General features: G+C 34.8%; 1 long non-coding RNA gene across 1 annotated transcript; it reads right to left on the bottom strand.

The window, feature by feature from the left end:
• On the bottom strand, positions 1-4752 carry LOC106683117 (uncharacterized). The gene is made up of 2 exons (XR_010844521.1): positions 2700-4752; positions 1-158 (listed from the first exon to the last, which is right to left on the bottom strand). It is a non-coding gene; the product is annotated as an uncharacterized lncRNA (long non-coding RNA).
• Between the last annotated feature and the right edge of the window lie 620 nt (positions 4753-5372).

The raw sequence follows: 5372 nt of genomic DNA on the forward strand, positions 1-5372 counted from the left end.
GTAAATTCCAAGAAATAAAGTAAATCTATTTTTCAGAATCATCATCATGACCTGAAGTATGCCATGTCAATCTTTCTTCATAGAAATGTATAACTATTTGGGGACACCGCTCGTTGGCTTGTTTAGCTGGTACCAGATCAGCTTCTTCTGTGCCTTTCCTGCAAATTAAATAATCAATCACTAAATATAAAATGTAATACAAGCCTTGGGTATTAGGCATTTATTTAAATAATTCTTAATTAAAAGAATATAGGAAAACATCTTAAGCTCATTAAATTATTTGTCAGAACTGAATAATTTTCTATTAAATGGGATGATTTTTATAATCCTTATTTAATCATAGTCATACTTAAGAGTCATGTATAAAAGCATTAATTGATTGTGTAAGTGTATGAAATCTTGAAGGAATTGATTCATGGCATGAATGTGACAAGTCACAATTTTTAGGACAATTGGAATTTTGTATAAAATGCTCCTTTGTTTCTCTACTGAGCAATTAATTGCTTTAGTTTAACTAATACCATAAATATAGTAAAACCTCATTAATCCAACTTCCAGTTGATCCTTTTGACAAGAGAGGTAGTCATGGATGGAGGTTGTTCTGTGACCATAACATACTGTGATTGATTGCTAAGAAAGGAATTATACCGTATTTAAAGTATTAAACCATATGTAAAGGATCTAAACAACAGATCATAGTACTGTTGGATTAAGGTAGATTTCGTAGTTTAGTGTGGAAAATGTAATCATCAACTTTGTTTTATTGTAATCTAGAAGAATGAGGACTTTTAATTTTTAATTATATCTTCAGCAGAGTAGATTGAGTTGAGTAGCTTGGTTGAAAGCTGGATTACGGGGGGTTAATGAGGGGAAATTTTGATGCAGATTTTATGCAAAATAATTACAGAAGTCATGTAATTAGTCAAACTGATGAGGTACTATAATGAGTGCTGAAGCTAACAAACATCCCGCATTCCCCGAAGTCAAAATGGAACACGCAAGGAATAGGCAGATTGCAAACTTGTAAACCTCTGATGTTGGCATAGAAATAAGTAGAAGAGTAAATAGGCAGGTTCCATAGAATGATCAACAGTGCTAGAAGATAGACCTCCCAGGCAGGAATCTCTGAAACTAATAATAGTTCTTACCATCCCTGGTATCAAAAGCAAGGTAAAAACCCCTCAGGAACAATAAAGGAAATTTTCTCCCCTCCAGCATATAAACACTGAGGATCCATTTCAGTAGACTCGAATATATACTGATGGATTGGACACAATGCAACTACAAACAGTAGAGTAGGTATCCATTTGCAATTTATTGAAAAAGCTGCTCCAATTGGCTTTGCTTCTTGGGTAGAACAAGAAGCTATTTGCAAAGCGTCAAGACTGCTTAGGACCTGAAGAGACCTAAATAATTGAAAATTTTAGTCTTAACTGATGCAGAGCCATCAGAGCCAATGTTGGAATATCTCAGGTCAAATTTGGGCCTGATAAACTCGCCAAAGAAACTTGAAATGATGACATGCACAAGACTCACCCAGCAGTGGATCCCCAAGCACAGTGGCCGTGCTGGAAATGAGAGGGCACTCCAACCGGCCAAAAAGGGGCCTTGAGTCCACAGTTTAATAGTGCCATCAGCCTCAAAGAAGTAAAGACTCTTCTAAAGCTGCCATTAGCCAATGATGGATTAAGATTAACCAACATCACAATCTCAGAGAAGCAGATGCCATACGCAAACTCATTAAACAAGAGCAAGCAGGTCCTCAATTTTATGTTTCCAAATAGGGCACAACAGGTTCAAAGTTCCCCTGTTGCCTAAAGCTTCTAAGAAATCTAATATGATTTCATTCTCTCAGCAAGTGTGGAGGACACCAACAGAATGAACAGAGTAAATACTCTAAACGTGCTAGTAGCAGCTTACACCTAACAGGCTCATATCAGTCTGGCCCTCTTCAACTGAGGTGCAGATATGCTGATCCTCTATGGAAACCAACCAGGACCTCAGGGGGAAAATCCAACAAATTCTTCATTTAAGGCCGACCTGGCCATCTAAGGGAAGAACTACAAATATGTATATACTAAAAAAAACATGTAGCAATAACTAAACGTAAAAGAGGAATCAAATAGGAAGACTTCCTTTGGCAAGCATTTTTTAACTTAAAGAGTGAAATGCATCATTAGAATATTAATTTTTAAAAACAAAAGTTTAGCTTTTGGGTGGCAAAATATCAAGCTTGTTTGCTAATGATTAGGAAATCAAAGGAAAGGTTTATAGTCATATAAAACAGACTTCCTGTCAAAGGAAATTAAATGTGCTAGCTCAAATTTAAACATGAGTCCTACAAAAAATCATGCAACACTTAATTCACTAAAATACCCGGCCCTTCATAACAAAAATATACTTCAACATTTAATTAGGATGGTTAATAACCACTACATGGTTAAGAACCATTAAATGGGTTAATAATGAAGGAATAAAAGATTCACCCATTTAAGAACTTAATCATGAGGCAAATAAACAGACAGAAAAATTACCTATTTTTTTGGGAGGGAGAGGGAAGAGGCTCATAGGTCTCTGCCCTACCTAAATACATTGAAAACTGAACATGAAAAATTCAAACCAATTACTATATTTTTCTTAGCAGTAGGAAAGTAAAAATTAGAATTAATAAATACTAAATTAGCCTAGAATATACACACCATTTCATCAGGAACATAAGTTCTCCGCTAGCATCTGTAGCTCCGATAATTTTTTCAGGCTCGAGGTTTCGTTCAAAACCCCGTGGTTTTAGTTCTTCTATTTGCTGTAAAAATAAATTCTATAATTAAATAATTAGGGCTCAGTAAAGTTTTATTTTTCTTACTAAAGAACCTCTAATAAGGGTCCCTGTAATGTTTCAGCCCTATCATGCAGGCCAATATCAGGGAAAAGTACAGACAGAAATGGTGGTTAACTATTATTACATTTTTAGAAAAAAGAAAAAGCAAAACAAAAATAATAATAAATAAAAAAAAGAAGTGAGTAGTTCAACCCCATTGCCGAACACACACAGTTTGCTCTGGAAATTATGATTTAAAAAAAAATAACTTGGATACAAAAAATATGACTATCCCAGAAATACATAAACAATTAAAACACAAGTTTAAGTTTTTACAAAAATGGATATCACAAATTTAGATACAAATGTACGCCCTGAAGCTTACTGTAGCGTATCTATTAGTGTAATAAGGAAGGAGATTGACTCCTCGGAAATAAGAAAGAAAACATACTGGACTAGTAAACCTGGCATTAAACAATCTAAGCTTTTCATAAACGTGTTAAAGCAAAAGGTGAAATTTCACCTAAATCTGACAAGAAATGAGCTGAGGTCCTCTCACAGGCCATGAGACCTCGAAAAGATAAAGATAGTGGAAGATTCCATGTTGTCTATGCTTAGAGGACAAAGAAAAGGCTGAGCATATCCAATGAGAATGTGAAACCCATGCCTTTGCCTTTTACTGATCATAAATATTTGAATCAGCCAATAATTAAAAATAAAGACATCACTAAAATTAAAAGAATCAAAAGACCTAATATAATATAGTGGGTTATAAAATAAGTTTGTAGCTTTTTATACTGGCGATTTCAATAAAAACTTCAGATTCTTATACATATTTTTAATCAATTATATATGACCCATTTTGATCTATTTATATGTTGCCATCTTTCAGGTCGGCAACAATAACTTATTCTAGCTATTCTTCTCATGGTTTTTATATTATGTAGGTTTCAAATAGAGTTGTACGGAATTATTGCTTACTACTACAAGTTCTTTGTGTTTGTTGTTCTGAATACTGTTTTGTAAGAGACCGCATGCCAATACACCCACTGTCACAACTCCTGGGATCCCAAACTGTCAATAAATCGGCGAAGAAAAGGAGGTGGGAAAGGGACCGGTCGTCTAAAAATACCTCGCTGGAGTCAAGGCTGAGTTACGTAAGGACTCCAGCTGATCCATCTCGTGGCATTTCTTCCTCCACCCTCTGTTGCACCTTCTTATTCTCCACCATATTGTTCCTATGGGAATTTTCGGTTATATTTTTCCACTCTATTATTGCTATAGTGATTTGTAATTGTTTTAATGATAAAATATAGTGTTAGCTTTCAATAATGGTGCTTTGCATATGATTAAAACAATTGTCTATGATTCATGACAAAATTACATAAATAATGTCACAAAACTAATAGTTTATATTCACTTCATCCGGTAATCAGCGCAATCTGGGAGAATTGGAAACAAACCGAAATTCGAACAGTTCGGTGCCATCCATAACTTCTCAGATTCTTGAGCAATGAACTCCTCTAGGAGGTGTGTTTTGCAGTCCTCAAGCAAATTAAAGTGTTTCCCGTTAAGAGAGTTTTGAAGGGCTCAATATAAGTAAAAATCTGTTGGGGGTGGGTGGGAGATCACATCCCAGCCGAACTCCAATAATTTCTGCCGGGTCAGTAAAGACACATGGGGATGGGTGTTATCGTGATGGAAAATTATTCCTTTGCAATTAGCTAATACTGGACGCTTTTGCTCAACTGCTACCTTTAATTGTTCTATTTGGGCACAGTTCTGCGATATCCTGCGACATAGAGTGAAGGTTGTCTGTGACCAATGCTTGAATTTGGTCATCATCAACAGTTGAAGGACGTCCAGAGCGTTTATCAACACAGAGGATTAAATTGAAATATTGAAAACTGCTACGAACTTAATTTATATATATATATATACACACACATATATATATCAATTTTTAGATTATACGGTAGACTCTACTTTATCCAGCTTTGCTGGGACTGATGTGACACCGGATAACAAGAAAAACTGGATGACGGAAATTATCAATTAGTGAGAAAAAATACATCAATCAAAGCTTTAAAAAAAATCAATCTTTGACTTTACTAGTTAAGAGATTGTTTACTAATCGGGCAGATTTTGCAAATCTGAGGTTTTTATAGAAGTAAAATATATGTCAATAACTACTAAGATACAATTATATATAACTTTAAATAGACCAGGTTTAACTTATGGTGCAGAGACATGGACCCTAAACCACTATGATAATGAACCAATTGAAAACGTTTGAGCATAAGCTCCTAAGAAAAATCAAGAGCCCTGCCTTTAACACCAATACCAATCATGGAGCAATGTAGTATAATTTGTTAAAGCAACCTAAAACGACTAGGCCATATAATATGGGTGCCCCTATACAGAATGTCGAGCAAATTATATCATGATACAGAAATTAGTAAAATCAGAGTTGGATGAAGACGCTGGATACAAGACTATAAGGACCAACAATTTTTAGAAGCCACACAATGGAGAGTAAAAAAAAAAAAAAAAA

Source organism: Halyomorpha halys, unplaced genomic scaffold, assembly GCF_000696795.3.
Source record: "Halyomorpha halys isolate HHAL.00 unplaced genomic scaffold, Hhal_1.1 Scaffold468.1, whole genome shotgun sequence".
NCBI classification, from domain to species: Eukaryota; Metazoa; Arthropoda; class Insecta; order Hemiptera; family Pentatomidae; genus Halyomorpha; species Halyomorpha halys.